Source organism: Gossypium hirsutum, chromosome D12 (genome assembly GCF_007990345.1).
Source record: "Gossypium hirsutum isolate 1008001.06 chromosome D12, Gossypium_hirsutum_v2.1, whole genome shotgun sequence".
NCBI classification, from domain to species: Eukaryota; Viridiplantae; Streptophyta; class Magnoliopsida; order Malvales; family Malvaceae; genus Gossypium; species Gossypium hirsutum.
Window position 1 is genome coordinate 57,714,517 of NC_053448.1, and position 17,645 is coordinate 57,732,161.

Here is a 17,645-nt window from a genome sequence, read left to right on the forward strand (position 1 = left end):
TTATTTCACTTTTAAATAAAATGTCAGTATTTGTTATGGACAAATGTCTATAAATGTAAAGTTCTAGAAGTGCTTTAGGAAAAAATGCTGCAACTTAGCGACGCTTGACAAATTACTACCTTGTTTTAGAAACCACCGCCAAATTTTTTGAGAATTAAAAAGAAATTATCTAAAAAGATCATAATATTTATAAAAATATAGTGGCACTTCTTGCTCGAACGTTGCTAAATATTTGTGACATCAGTTTCGTTGGGTTTTTTGTGGTTGCAGTGGCGTTTATAAACGTTGCTATAAGCTAAATAAAATGCAGAAAAACACTATTTGGTTGTAGTGGTTAATATGAAATACTCAAATTATGGTTACTCAATTACATCACACACCTCAATAATAACACCGTTAAAATACACTGATGTGGCATCGACTAGTAATATTATGGTAGCACGTGATACCTCCACATATATATATATATATATATATATATATATAAATTAAAAAAATTATAAATTTTACACATAAAAAATAAACTTGAACAAATTGTTGTCCAAATACATTTAAATTTGGACAACAGTTTGCCCAGATTCATTCCATACATTTTAAAAGTAATTTTATATATTTTTAAGTTTTAATAAAATATTAGTTTTTTATATTATTATGGAATTAAAATATATTAAATGTATAAAACATAAAATTTTATGTAATTTTAATTTAATAATATTATAAAAAAATGTTACTTATGAAAAATTAAAAATATATAAAATTACTAAAAATATGTCTAAAATAAACCTGAACAAACATTGTCCAAATTCAAATTTATCTAGACAATCGTTTGTTCAGGTTCATTCCATATGTGTAAAAAATTATAATTTTTAAATATTTTAATTTTTGAATTTTTATCACGTTTCAAAATGTGAGATTATCATGTGTCATCATGCTATTGATCCTCAGTAGCACAACAACATATTTTAACGATGTTACTATTGAAGTACCAAAATGTTAGAGTTGTGTGACCCAAATTCTAAGAGATTGCTTGAAAGTCAAGTTAAACAAAAATATATTTTCTTTCTAGAAGATTTAGTATTTATTAGTATAATATATTTAGCATTTATTAGTATAGTTTATTTAACTTACTAATTTAGCCTATAAATAGGCTCTTTTACAATCTTAGAAAAATACCCATTAGATTAGAACTCATAACACATTCAGAGAATTTTGTGTTTACGTTTTGATGGTTCTTTGTTTTTGGGTTTTCGGGGTTTAGTTATTATCTCTATTTTTTGTACTCTTCGTTTTTTTGTCATTATAGTAAAATTATATTTGCCCGTAATTTTTTATCCTCTTTGGAGGGGTTTTTCCACGTTAAATTTGTGTGTTCATTTTCTCAATTTTTCTACTATTTTTACTTGTTTGTTGCTTAATCGAGACGATCCTAACACAAAATATGATAGAATAAAAATTTAAACACCGAAAAAAAATTTAGTACAAAACAAGTGACGAAAGTTGGAAGCAAAAGACATATTAAGCCTAAGAAATATATAATATTCCGGAAAATGACAAAATCGTTAGTATTTCAACTGAATTGAAATTATGGAACAATCCAAATGTAGTACTATTTTGGAAGTAATTATAGTCCCATCTTTTTATAAGAAAAATTGTGACTACCAACATGACCAAATGGCAAAAATGAAACAACATCACAGGTATTTAAGTTCGCCTATTTTTGTGAACCACAAATACAGCCTTTCATCATTTTTCTTCCTCTATACTGCACCAGAGCAATATTAAATCATCTAATTAGTATTTTACACAATCACGGCCAACTCTGGTTTTCATTTATTTTACTCCATGACACTTGTCAAGCAAAGAAGTAGGTTAGGAGTAAAAATAAAGTACATTATTATTTTTACAAGGGATAAACGATTCTTTAAATAATGCGATTTAAATTTAATATCACTAAATCATATTATAAACGACTACTAACATTACTTAATCAAACATGTGTAATAACAATCAAATTCAGAGTAAATTTTAAACCGAGTTTTGGTCAATTAATTTATTTTTAATAATTTCATTCAAAAAATTTATATAAAAGTATTATTGTTTTAATATATATTTCAATTAAATTAATGCTTTTGAGAAAGCTCCATTTATGCGTTTAAAATGAGTTGATTATGGTTACTTTTTAAGTGGGTTTAGACTTTTTAAGCTTAAAGATGAATCTATTCCTAATTTCTTAACCAAATTAATCAACACTTAGTAGATCAATGATTGGTAGAATATGGAAATCAAAATGTTGTTTTTCAAATCCAGTTGGAAAAAAAAAAAAGTAACAGTTTTCATTCCTGTTTCTCACTATCTTTTAATGTCCAATATTCACCTTTTCTTGATTAAGATCAATCAAATTTGAATTAAACTTGTTAATTTTCCATGCCCATTTCAGCCTTGATTAACTTTTATCGTCTACTCTAAATTCTAAAAACATCATCTACGTTTTTTTTTCTGACAAGAAGAGGTTAAAGTCTTAATGGTAATTATATTGACTTTTTTCTTTTTCTTTTTACAAAAAAGTGCAAATTACGCTCAAGATTACTGAATTATTAGTAAGTTTGAGTTTTAGTAACTTAACTTCAAAAAGTTACAAAATAGTCATTGAATTATTCGAAAGTTTTCATTCAATTCATTGGATTATTAAGTTTTATTTAAAAGTGATGATTCTAGTAGAATAACATACTTTAAATCCAAGTTGATCTAACAGTCAGTGTGAAATATTAAAGAAGAAAGTTGTTTGGGTTTTAATTCGTAAACCCGTGACGTTTAAAGTTGTTTCATAAAAAAAATGAATTGTAGAAGAGAATGGAAAGAAAAGCTTTCGATTAGTGTAAGTGGTACAAATAGAAAAGGTTATACAATAACGATTTTAATAGCCTAGTAACTTAAATAAAAACTTTTAAATAATTCAATGATATCTTACCTAATTTTTATCACAGTTTAATTTTAAACAACCTCATTCTTCATGGCAATTGAAAAAAAAAAGCATATTATTGTTAAATTGTCCTGCTGCATTTTGATATTAAAAGCATGTTCAACGTTTTCTATTTTTATTTTCTTGTGAAATTAAGGTGTAGAATCATATTTTTCCAATATCATCTATTACATGTAGCGACAAAATACATGATGTCACCTAATAGGTCATAAGTCCACTCACTCTCACTCTAATTAAATTTAGACAAAAGTTAATTTTTAAAACTCAAATTTTAATTTAAAATTATTAAATATCTATATTTTAACATAAAATTAAAACATTATTAAAGTTGAAACCAAACTTGGGAAAATATTTACAGGCAACGTCAAAAATAATTACACAAACTAATAAAAACTGTATTTGATAATAAAAAAAATACGATTAATTTGTAAAAAGAAAATTCAATATTAAAAAGTTATTTTTTAAAAATTAATTATCGATTTCACTTGTAACATTATTCATATACATAAATTTAGTGAAAGAAAATATTTTATGTTAAAAGTTAATTTTTTTAAAATTTACAGTTAATGGTGTAGTGGGAAAGAATTTGTTTATAAATATATTAGGCATAGGTTCAATCCTATGACACATTAGTTTTATTTCTTTTATTTAAAATTATATAAAAGTATGAAAAGATTAAAAAAACCATCAAAATAATAATAATAGTCATTTAATAAAAGAATAAATTAGCCCTTTCATATTTTATTAATAAAAATAAAGAAAGTAAGTACAAACAAATCCGCAGATTATTTCAAAATATTTTAAAATCCGAAGGAAATTTCAAAATTATTCCGCTTTTTAGAGTCATCGAACTCACATTTTGGCTCGTGTTAAGTTCCATTTGGGTTGACAACTCCTTTTAGGAGTTCAGTTCACCCTTTTATATGGCAAACCGACTCATTATGTTCTTTGGTTCCTTTCTACTTACCCTTATTTCCTATTGGAATTGAAGAGTTTTTTATTCAAATTTAAGTGGCAAAGTTATTTACGAGGTCTTCTAAAGGCATACCTAACTACTATGGTTGTTGCATTGGTGGACTAGGTTGATAAAATGAATTAAATTGGGGTCTCATTTCGTAGCCTATATTGGAATGATCTCTCCACCCATAATTGTATCTCTTAAAAAATGAGATGTATCATCCTTAAGATTGTTCATGGAAATTTCTAGTAGTACTAAATTGCACGAATAATTGTCCTCCCAGACAAACATACTTCTGTCGCAAGGTTGGGTGCAATAAATATACCATACACCGTGATCAACGTCGTATTTTCTGGACCAATTTGATGAACATTATTAATAATATCACCAAGTTTACTTTTCATGGAATATACATTTACCCCTTGTGATCTCATTGGGTAATCAAACATAAACTCAAACAGTTGACAATTCATAGCCATAGCAGAACGCATTCAATCGTTTATCTTTTATTTTTTTCACGAGAAATCTTCTCTATTTTTAGATCATGCTCAAGTAGCTTATACGTCCAAATTTGATCATAAAGAAAACACAAAATTAGTTAGTGTTAGTGCTTGACAAAGACACCAAATTTTGGTGGGTGCCGAATCAACCAAAAATAAATTTTTATGTCTAAATAAAAAATAAATTAATTTTTCAGTATAAAAAAGTAAGGTCGATCCCACAAAGACGGGATTGATTAATTTTAATATTTCTTATGGCCAATATTAGATAAATCTTCAAATTACAAAAAAGGGATTAAATATAAATCTTAAATAAATAATAGAAATTAAATAAAAATGAAAATGAAATAAAAAATAAGTAGAACAAAATTAAATCTAAATAAAACAAATAAATAAAAACTCTAGCCTCAAGCGGCATTTAGACTTTGGTTTCAAATTAATCTCAAAAAATAGATTTTATTCTCCAATGGATAAGTCGATTATAACCGTCAAGGAACAACCTGAAACCTCATCATTCTTCCATAGTAATAAATTAACGGTAAGAGTAGCCCGGCAGCTAACCCTTACCAAGCGAACAACCTTGAACACGACCCACGATTTAATTTCTCGGCAACCTTACGAACTAGAAGAACTTGACTCAAATGAACAGCTTCAACTATGCAGGTCGTTTAAACTTCATCGCTAACTCCCTTAATAGATCTAATCACTCAATTGATCATGTTAATTTATTCTTCAATTTATTAAATACGATAATTACGAATCATACCAATTCACCAACTGTGTATCATCCAACACTGTAAGTGTAGCTCTAATGTTTAGGTAAAGTAAACGTAATAGTGAGGAAGGAAAAGCAAATAAAAGAAAGTAGGTAAAGTTAGGCAAATGATGAAACCCCACCATAGAATAACCAACCAAACAATATTAATCAGGTCAGGTGGATACCAAACAAAATCCTTGCTACCCTCCCTTCCATACCTTCTTTCTGGGTCAAGTTTGGTTTAAGAATTGGCTTCAAATCTTAATCTGATGTGATACACTCTCCACTATACCTGTTTTAGTGCGCTTCATGACTCACATGTTTAGGTCAATTATGTTAACTCACTCATTTACTAGAGATAAGTTTGGATGAATGATATGTTTACTTACGGTTAATATAAAATAATGGTGATAATGAGATTAGATATTGTAACGATACTGTAAGATAAAAATAAACTAAATACATCGCACCACACCCAATCGTCCATCCAGAGTAGATCTACCACTTACCCATGGGTAGCAATTACGAATGTTATTATTCAAGGTATGAGTTTAATCCTCATCCAATTCAAGATTGTTCAGAAAATGGTATTATATATTTTAAAGTGCCATAAACATAAGGAAAGGGAGTAGTAGGATTAGGGATATTGCATAAAAAAGAAGTGCGTTAACCTCCCACCTTTCGCCAATAAATACGTCTATTTTCTAAATTAGTGGAGATTAATTGATTAACTATAATTACTTTTTTTTTTTGGTAAGTAGGGATAAATTACTTGGGATCTTATATATAAACGCAACTGTCTTTACATTTATTTTGAGGAAATTCTTTTGTTTAATATCATTAAGAATATTTATTTATTATTATTTCGAGTAAAGCAAGACCTTAATCTGTTATATATGACAATGCTGCTCCAATTATGTTTTGTGATTGTTAATGTAATTTTAAGCATATCTTGGGTAGTATATGTGGAAAAACATTTATAAATTTATAAAAGTTGTTATGATTTATTTATTAATATTAATCTCATTACAGATTGTTATCATATTTGTTCTTTTTGATATAACACTTAGAACTACTCATCCTCAACCCTTAAATAGGAGAGGAGGATAATGTTTTTCAACTCACTTGAACCCACATCCTCCTGTATTGGAAATAATGTCTATGTCAATCGAGTTAAAACTTCAAGCTTACAAAATGGAAAATAAAAGTTTGGAAGGGTAAACTATACTAAATTATTAGTAAATTTAAGTTTTAGTCACTCAATTTAAGTTTTAGTAAACTATTCGTAAGTTTTCATTTAAGTCATTAAGGGTCTGTTTGATTGACGGAAATGATTTTCCGAAAAATCATTTCCAACTTTTCCGGTGTTTGTTTGGCGGAAAAGATTTTCCATTTGGAAAATCAACTCCAAAACACGGGTAAAATGCCTTACAATTTAGGGAAAATGTCTTCCCCTTTCAATTTCCGTAATACGTTTTACTGGCTTTCCTCTCTATCGATTTTTCCGGTCCCTACTTATTCATTCCTTCATTTCTATTAGAAAACTCCATTCTCATCTTTTTCCAGTAATCCCCCACTCTCCTCCTTCATTCCTTCATTCCTCTCTGTCGATTATCACCGTGGTTTTCTGTGGGCTCGAACTCGTATTGGAACCTGGACGAACGGATATCGCAGCTGCTGCAGTGCAAGCCTTTATCGGAGCAGTAGGTAACAGATCTGTTTCGAATTTCTTCATTTGCGGTTTGATCCATTTTTTGTTTAGTATTTTCTCTATATGGGGTCAGATCCCTTTTTTGCCACCGATCCATTTTTGTTTAGGAAGGAAACATGTGCTGTCCTGGTTTTGTTATTTTACAATAATAAATTACAAGACATGGACTGAAATTGATTTTCCTCTTACACCATTTTCGAATGCCTAGTATCCTTCTATCTGAATTTCCCTTTTCAAGTGTAGGTGTTTTTGTGGTTTTTCTTTACCCCACACATATAGATACGAGATTATGATCCGTCAAATCCTTCAATTTGTAAGGAAAAATGAAACAATGATAAGATATTTGTTGAATTATGTTTTTGTTCCACTTGCTTTCATTGATATCGATTCGTTTGTTTGTTCATTTGTTTGAACATGTGTTGCTTGTTTTCACTGATATTGATCCATTTTGTTCGTTCATTTTCTCGTATGCTAACCATATTCAATCGACTAAAGAATTGGTTTTTGAGACTAGAAATTAATAGCCTCAAAATGTTCTTAGAGGGTAGAAATTAATAGCCTGAATAATAGAACGCTCTCTGCTAAAGAGCGAGGTGCTGTAATTTGAGTTTTACTGAGATTTCTTTGCATATTTCCATCAACTTCATGTAAAAACGAAAAGGTTTCATCAATTTATCTAAAACTAGTCCCTTACCATCTATATTTCAACAGATATATATTGACATACTAATTAGTTTATTTAGCATAGGAGATTTGAAAGGAAGTTGATATTTATTGACATACTAATTAATAACGCACTAAAAAAGAGAGTCAAGAAGCTTGATCAACAGAAGAAGGGAAGGGAAGAAAGAAACATAGTGACAATGCTGTAGTCTCAAGTAACACGACTACCTTCCTCTCCTCATAAACAAATTGCTGGCATATCTAAGAAGTTCTCCACTGCATCTTGATTTTAATCCGACCGTTCTTAGAGTCGATCAAATGATACCTTTCATTGATTCTTCTGTTATTCACAACATCAGCTACGCTTATAGTAACATAACCCAAAGATTCCTGGTCATACATGTAAACAAGTATTATTATTCGAGTACACAAAACATGTATTTATATTTCAAACAGACAAAGAGAAAATAAGCCTGTTATGCACCTTGGGATGCAGTAGCCCTATCCTGGAGGATGTACTGAACGCTTCGATGTGAATTTTATCATTCGTGGGTGGTTCATCCACTATAAACTGAAATTCTTCTTCCCATCTCGGATCTTTGCTTTTCTTTACACGCTGTGTTGTCGAAATTCAAGCAGGCACAAATAAGATTCATAGTCAATAATGCATACTGAAAATTGCCAGTTTTAAATATCAACTACCAATGTTTGGTTACAATTTGAACATATATGCCCTAGCATGATAAATCAAATATTTCCAAGATTTTAAATGGTTGCATCAACTGTTGCAGCTAATGTTCTTGCTGACACAGTTCTAATTTCTTTCTATGCTTGACCTCCAGCTATACAGTTCTTGCTGTCCTAGCCTCTACCTCAGCATTCTTACTCCTATTAGTGGCCTTGGTTGATATTTTCATAAAGAGGTTAGTGTTGAGCGTATTTGGAATGTCTTATTTCTTGATTCTGGTTCGCTAATGGCATGGAATTTGTGGTTGTTATATGCTTGTGGTGTGCTTGATATATGATTTGGTATAATATGCATTTGTGGTTGTTATAAATTATTTGCAAAATGGCAGTGGTGAACTGTTATATTTGGTTGATGGTAGGTAAATACATATGTGAACTCAGACAGTTCACCATTACTTTAAGGTTGTATTGAGAGCTGTTTTGAAATTGTATAGACTAGTTATTAGATTACCTGATGAGTCAACTCCTAGTGAAATTAGAAACAATCCAAGGTTTTATCCTTATTTTAAAGATTGTATTGGAGCATTAGATGGAACTCATATTCGTGTATCCGTTCCACTTAGCATGCAAGGAAAGATTTCGTAGCCGTAAAGGGGGAACGACACAAAATGTATTGGCTGCCATTATATTTGATTTGAAATTTTCCTATGTTCTAGCTGGTTGGGAAGGTGGTGCACATGATTCTCGTGTTTTAAGTGATGCACTTTCATGCCCAAGAGGATTAAGAATTCCGGAAGGTAATATTTATCAAAAATAGTTCTAGTAAGCTCATAGTTTATTAGTATTAATTATGTATTGTAAAATTGTAGGTAAATATTATCTTGCTGATGCTGGATATGGCATCCGAATTGCATGTATTACCCCATATCGTGGTGTCCGATATCATTTAAAAGAGTTTGGTGCTGAAGGGCCTGAAAATGCAAATGAACTCTTTAATCTTCGCCATTCATCATTACGGATCACTGTTGAACGTGTTTTTAGGATTTTGAAGAAATGGTTTCATGTATTAGATGCTGAACCATTTTGGAATTTTCAAACTCAAGTAGATATAGTTTTGGCTTATTCTATCATTCATAATCATATAATGGGAGTTAATCCTAGTGATTTACTTAATCAAGGATTATACGAGGCGTCTGAGTCTGATTCGATAATACAAACTCTCACGGAGCGAGAAGAAAGACAAGAAGCAAGTGAATGGTCTGCTAAGAGAGATGAGATTGCAGAAACTATGTGGACTGATTATATGGCTAGAAATATTAGGTAGATTTAGGGATTAGGGTTATTGTTTCTATGTTATGTATGTTTTAGTATTAAATTTTTTTTTTGTAAATGTTGGTTGGATAATTATATTGAAATTTTAGATTGTTGGATTTTGATATATGTCTTGAATTTGTTAGATATTGATTATGTTTTAACCTTGTTGGATATTGAATTTATTATTATGTTTTAAGCTTGTTGGATATTGAAATGATTGACAATGACAATTATTTAATGTAGAATGGGTAAGGGCAACAAAGAAGGGACCTCCAAGCAATTCATGTGGACAAAACCGATGGAACATGTTTTCTTTGAAATTCTAGCAAATGAGGCTCAAAAAGGAAATAAGCCTTCTAATACTTTCAAAGCAGTTTCTATTAATCGAGTTGTCGATGCCATTTCTGAAAGATTCCAAGTCCAATGCGATGAGAAGCATGTGGAAAATCATTTGAGGACAGTAAAAAACCAGTGGTAGATTATATGCAAAATTCGAGGTGAAAGTGGTTTTGGATGGGATGATAACATGAAAATGATCACGTGTGATAGAGCGACATATGATGCAGCAGTGATGGTAATATATGTATATATATGTTAAGTATATTTCAATTATTTTTTACTTGTTATTCTAATTGTGTATAATATCCAACAGGCACACAAGAAGTATGAACCATTTTTGAATAAAAGCATTGATCATTATGATGAAATGGCTTTGGTTGTTGGCAAAGATATGGCAACAGGGAGTTTTGCCAGAACATTTGCTGACATAGATTTGGATGATGGTAATGAAGATTCAATGCCTGTAGACTGCGACAAGAGGCTGAAGAGGTAAGAACAAATGTATCTTCATCTGGCACATCCAAACGTAAAAGAAAAAGTGTTCAAGAAAGTCTCGTTGATGAACAAATTAAATTTGTGGTGAACAACTTGGAAAAATTGCTAATGCTTTGGAACAATTTACTGCCGATAAGACATTACAGCTTTACGAACAAGTGATGTCGATGGAGGAAGAAGGATTTGATGATGACTTCTTGTGTTCTGTGTTTGATTATCTAGTGAGTCATGAATCCGAGGCCAAAGCTTTTTTAGTTAAAAGTAAGAAGCATAAAAAAATTTGACTTCAAAAATTTTCTCAATGTTGAAGATATTGATACTTTTATGTGGTGTAATATTATACACTTGGACAATGTTGTTACTATGTAGTGTACTACTAATTATGTATTTGGATAATATTATTAATTTCTAGTACGCATTGTGGTTTCGAAGCAATTTATAATTATTCAATACTTATTTTTTTAACACAATTACAAATAATTTATTTGATATTAGTTTTTTTTCAATTTATAACGATTAATATTGTAGCTTAATAATTGAGTATTGTTATAAATAAATCATTACAATATATGTAAAAATAATTTAAAATATAAAAATTTATTAATATATTTTAATATATGTAAAAACAACTTTTCAAGAAAATATTTGTAGGAAATCTGCCAAACAGCGGAAAATATTTTACACAGATTCAATCAAACACCAGAAAATATTTTCCAGTAAATCATTTTACAGAAAAGTAAAACATTTTCCAGAAATCAGTTTACAAAAAACATTTTACTGGCAATCAAACGGACCCTAAGTTGTTAAATTGTTATATGACCTTATTTGTTTGCACCACCTACACCAATTGAAAGCTCTTCTTTCTCTCTTTTGCAATTTAGGTTTTTCATAAAACAACTTTGAAAGTCACAAATTTGTGAATCAAAATTCAAATAGCTTTCTTCTTTGATATTGAACAATGACCATTAGATTGATTTGGATTTAAGGTGTGTTATTCTACTCGTCAATGGGCACGGATCCATCGTAGCAATGATTGAATTGTTGCTTGGAGTTTATTAGTTGGATTAAAAAAACCCTAATTGCTTAATGATTTAAATAAAAACTTTTGAATAATTCAATAACTTAAATAACTTTTTTTAAACATTTTAATAATTATTTTATATTTTTTAAAATTAAATAACTACAACATAAATTTACCAATAATTTATGGACTTGAAATTTATCCTAAATGGAAGTACAGTTAGGGTGGCGTCGAATACACGAGGGTGAATGTGGTTGGCCCCACCGTAAAAGACAAAACTCAAACCCTGGCCCACTATCCCCACTACAATGCCCAATCATTGACACCAATCTCCTGCTGACATGGTTGAAACTTTTCATCGAAAAGGTAAGTTTTTCATAAATTATATAAACTTCTTTTATTATCTAAATTACAAACTTGAAGGCTGTTTTACCCAAATAACTTAAAAAAATATTATATTTATAAAAATAACTTAAGTTTAAAAATAATCACTAAAATAACTTAAAATGAACAGTACCCACTCTTTTTTCACCAATAATTGGCTAATCATTGTGTGAGACTTAAAAAAATTATTTTTTTGGGTTCTGACCTGTCAATGGCCGGAACCCATGTATTTTTTTTAAAAAATTGTGTAATATTAAAATACGGATATACGAAAAAAAAAATAAAAAAAAAATTTGGGTGCTGGCCTGTCAATGGCCGGCACCCAGTGTACAGTACCAAAAATTTTTTTTTGTGTGTCAGAGTCAGATTTAAAAATACGAAAAAAATAAAAAAAAAATTTTTGGGTGCTGGCCTGTCAATGGCCGGCACCCAGTACACAGTACGAAGAAAAAAAAATTTATTTTTTTTCGTGTCAGAATCAGATAAAAAAACGAAAAAAAATAAAAAAAAAAATTTTTTGGGTGCTGGCCTGTCAATGGCTAGCACCCAGTGTACAGTACCAAAAAAAAATTTTATTTTTTTCGTGTCAGAATCAGATAAAAAATACGAAAAAAATAAAAAAAATTTTGGGTGCTGGCCTGTCAATGGTCGGCACCCAGTGTACAGTACCAAAAATTTTTATTTTTTTTTTCATGTCAAAATCATATAAAAAAATACGAAAAAAAAATAAAAAAAAAATTTTTGGGTGCTGGCCTGTCAATGGCCATTCAGTGGATCCGGATCTATGAACTGTGATGATGAGTCGGATGCTTCATTTTCGGCCCCCAATTCAACCCCGAATGGCGGAACTCAGTTATTGGAAAGTAATTTGGAAAGTAATTGACAGGCCATTGACATGCCAGCACCAAATTTTTTTTTTTTTTTTTCGTATTTTTTATCTGATTCTAACACGAAAAAAAAACAAAAATTTTTTTTTTGGTATTCTACACTGGGTGCCGGCCATTGACAGGCCAGCACCCAAAAAAAATTTATTTTTTTCGTATTTTTATCTGATTCTGACACGAAAAAAAACAAAAAAAAAATTTGGTACTGTACACTGGGTGCCGGCCATTGACAGGCCAGCACCCAAAAAAATTTTTTTTTATTTTTTTTCGTATTTTTTATCTGATTTTGACACGAAAAAAAAATAAATTTTTTTTTGGTACTGTACACTGGGTGCCGGCCATTGACAGGCCAGCACCCAAAAATTTTTTTTTTCATATTTTTTTATCTAATTCTGACACGAAAAAAAATAAAAAAAAATTTCTTCGTACTGTGTACTGGGTGCCAGCCATTGACAGGCCAGCACCCAAAAAAATTTTTTTTTTAATTTTTTTTTCGTATTTTTAAATCTGACTCTGACACAAAAAAAATAAAATAAAAAATTTTTTTTGGTATTGTACACAGGGTGCCGGCCATTGACAGGCTAGCACCCAAAAAAATTTTTTTGTTTTTTTTCTTTCGTATATCCGTATTTCAGTATTACACAATTTTTTAAAAAAAATACATGGGTTCCGGCCATTGACAGGCCGGAACCCAAAAAAATATTTTTTTAAGTCTGACACAATAATTAGCCAATCATTGGTGTAAAAAAAGAGTGGGTACTATTAATTTTAGGTTATTTTGGTGATTGTTTTTAAACTTGGGTTATTTTTGTAAATATAATATTTTTTAGGTTATTTGGGTAAAACAGCCAATTACTTTTTAGGAGGATGACGCGAGGGTGATGCAATGGAGAGAGAGAGTCTGACTCGGTGCTGACACGGCCGAGTATAATACTATTGACTCGTAATGAAAAATGGAAAAACTGGGTTCCCTTTGTCTGCACCTGAAAGGTCGTTTTTAAGCTTTAATGAAGAAAAGAGGGAATTTCAAGGGCAACATACGACCTTTGGGAATTTTAAGGCTTCTTTTCTAATGCTATCTTTCAAATGGGCATGCAATTCCTTTGTTTTTTTATGAAACTTTCGGCCACATTATTGAACCCAAATATTTACCCTCTCGCAACTTGCTATACATTTTTATGATAAATACTGTTTACATTCCTCCTGTATTTTTCTACCCATCACATCACTACTCTCTTGTTTTTTTACAATAATATCGTCTACATAAAATGGGGCATAGCTAGAATTAGACTCCTTTTAATAAATGAAACCATGTCACATTCCCTCACTCTCTATTATTCATACTAACAGATATTTTAATTTACAAATTTTTATTTCAGAGGCTAACATTTTCTTTTTGAGTATAAATATAGTTCTGTTTGAATCGGAATAGTATTCAAATAGAATCTTAGCTTCAAAATTTGAAGTTGATTACAACAAAAAAAATGTAGTAAATTTGTGGGTTTAAATCCAACCACCTCTTTTCCACAGTCTTCTCTTTGCTGCAACAGAAAAGTGATAATTAAGTTCATTTAATTTAACAAATGGTCAATAATTTTACAGTAACAAAAACATTTCAACAGCATCTAAATGAAAAGAAAAAAGAAACCTAATATCAAATCGAGCCAGTATTCTTGAAAACGTTGCGACAGTAATGAAGCAGTGAGTACGATAGGACCAAAAGCATGGGACATGGTGCGTCTCATGCAAAAGGTGGTCCATCAAAAGCTGGTTATTGTCCCAGACCAAACCCTTGGACACCATTGTCAAAAGAAAACAAAAGGACAAGGGGAAACAAAGGGTCCCCTTTCCATCAGTTACCACCTAAATAAATTAGACGTATATATGCGGCATCCATACAGTTCGAAGTTGAACCTAGAAGCCTTTTTCCCTTTTCTGTCATTTCAATTTTTCTTCAGCATCAGTTTGATTCGGAGTTGCATGAAAGACAACATAAGCAAACTGACAGCTACTTCCTAGCTTTGATGTCAAACAAATTTTCAGTGAATTAATGGAACACCATGCTGTCGGTCACCTATTGCTTTTAATTACAAGTTTTCCTATGCACTCTGACCTATTTCGTTTATTGTCATAGGAGACTCCAGAAATCTCTAAGTTGGTAACAAATTTATCTCAAATTTAACTAGCTTCATGTGATTACATGTCTAGCTGATAGAGGAAGAATTAGAAACAAACAAATGATTTTCAAATCCAAATTCAGTTACATTACGTGGCTAAAATATTCCCAGGTTGTTAGCATCCATAGTACACTGTTATTACCATTTACCGTCTGTTTTACCACCTCTCCTACAGTATTATAAATAATTGTCTCTGTAAACATTGTAGAAATGGGGTTTCTTCTTCAATAATATTTCAATGCATTCTTCTTGTTTCCTTAGCTTAACAGCTTGATAGTTCACTGCTTGGTTATCATGGTATCAGTAGCCACTGCCTAGCAGCACCTCCGGTCCTCTCTTACCCTTCGCACTATGTCTGACTCCGACAATGAGGACTCTATCCTCGCTCCCACCCCTCGCCCAGTCAACCCACCTCAACCCTTCACCAACAAACGGATTAACATCCGCCTCGATGACTCCAACTTCTTTCTATGGAAGCAACAAGTTCTTTTAACCCTTCGCAGTCATGACTTGGAGGATTTTCTTGACAGTACCATTCCTCCTCCACCAAAGTTTTTAACCCTTGCCTCTGGTGAACAAACTCGTAACCCCGCATATAAACACTACCTTCAGTAGGACTATGGCCTCGCTTCTTGGCTTCTGTCCAACGTCGGCCCTGATGTCCTCCCTCGTCTTGTCGGGGCAGACACAGCCTGCGCCATCTGGGACTGTCTCCTCCAGTTATTCTCCAAGCTCTGCACCACCAAAATGATGCACTTGCAGTGCAAACTCCGTACTATGAAAAAGAATCACCTTTCAATGGCCCAATACCTTGCCCAGATAAAAGATATTACCGACACTCTTGCGGCGTGTGGCAACCTAGTCTCCGAACTTGAGCACATCGCCACCATCTTGAACTACCTACCCACAGAATTTGATTCATTTGTTGCCGTCATCACCGCCAGCCATCAACCGTACACTCTTGGTAGTGTTGTTTCCGTTCTCACCAACGCTGATACTCGCCTTAGAGGTCCCATTCGATTCCCTATCTCCATCAACACAACTCAGTATCACCCTTTTTCTTCCCCAAACCCTATCACCCACACCGACCCAGCTATCTCAGCCTCACTTTTCAATTCCCAAGCTCAAATCTACCCTCAATCCACTACAGCCCATATTACATCACCCGTCTCCTCACACTCAGCCCATTATTCACCGAACCCAACCTTTCCCAATCAACAATCCTATCCCTCGACTACTTTCTCCCCGGCTCCTCCTCGCCCATCTAACCCGTCCTCTTCAACTCGCGGTCGTCGCGGTGGTTATTCCAACCCTAACAATCGGCCACAGTGTCAATTGTGTGGGAAAAAAGGTCACTTGGCCGATCGTTGCTGGGATCGATATAATGACTCACCCTCGTACCAACCTCGACCGAATCGTCCTACTCCTCCGGATCCCTCTGCCAACTACACCATCCTCTATGATAGCGACGGCAATATGTACTCCTCCGAAGGGTACACTCCTTATGCTCACTCTGGGTCGTCTGTTACGGCTGCTGTTCAGCCCTCCGGTATGTCGCAGACTTCTTTACCTGCTCAAGCCAACACTATTACAGCCCCTACCTTGAATCTCTCCTCTCAGGCTTGGTAACCCGATTCAGGTGCAACGCATCACATAACAAATGACCTTTCCAATCTTTCTCTTGGGAATTCCTCTCCTAGCTCGGGTAAGGTTTCTGTTGCCAATGGGAATACATTACCTATTACTTGTGTGGGAAAGAACTCAGTGCACACTGCCTCCAAAGTATTATTACTTGATCAATTACTGCATGTTCCTCATATTACTAAGAACCTAGTCTCTATGTCTAAGCTCTGCCGTGATAATGATATTTTCTTTGAATTTCATTCTGCTCACTGTGTTGTTAAGGATGAGCACACAGGAGCCACTTTACTCCATGGCATTGAGCAAGATGGCATGTACAGATTTCTTGAACCAACTTCAAAGGTGTTCCCAGTCTCTGCTGCGACCTTTCAGTCCAAAGTTGCTGATCACGATACCACTTACTGGCTATGGCACCGTAGACTAGGACACCCTACACCTGAATCACTTGCTACTGCTATGCGAGTTTGTAATAAACCAGTACCTAGACTGAAGAAAAACTTACTCTGTGTTGCTTGTCAGCTGGGTAAAAATCATAGACTTCCATTTCAACCATCTACCACTGTTTATACCAAACCATTAGAACTTGTTGAAATTGATCTGTGGGGCCCAGCACCTGTTCAGTCTAATGGCTTTCTTTATTATATGTCCTGTATAGATGCATACAGCAGAAATTGTTGGCTATACTTGTTGAAATCTAAAGATGAAGCTCTTACTACAGGCACATAGTAAACCTTGGACTTACCTTACTTGCTCAAGCCTCCATGCCTATAAAGTTTTGGCCAGAAGCCTTCCAGACTGCTGTATATCTGATTAACAGACTTTCCACAAAAGTTCTTCAAGGGGATACTCCACACTCTACACTTTACTCTACATCTCCGGACTATGATTTCCTCAAAGTCTTTGGCTGCCAATGCTTTCCATATTTGCGGCCTTATCACAATCATAAGCTGAGTTTCAAAACTGAGCCATGTACCTTCATTGGCTACAGCCCAAACCATCTTGGTTATAGATGCCTCTCTCCATCTGGCAGAATCTACATCAGCAGACATGTCAAGTTCAATGAACATGTCTTTCCTTTCTCTGCTGCCCCAGCATCTACTGCTCAACCCACAACTAACACATATCTATCTCCTG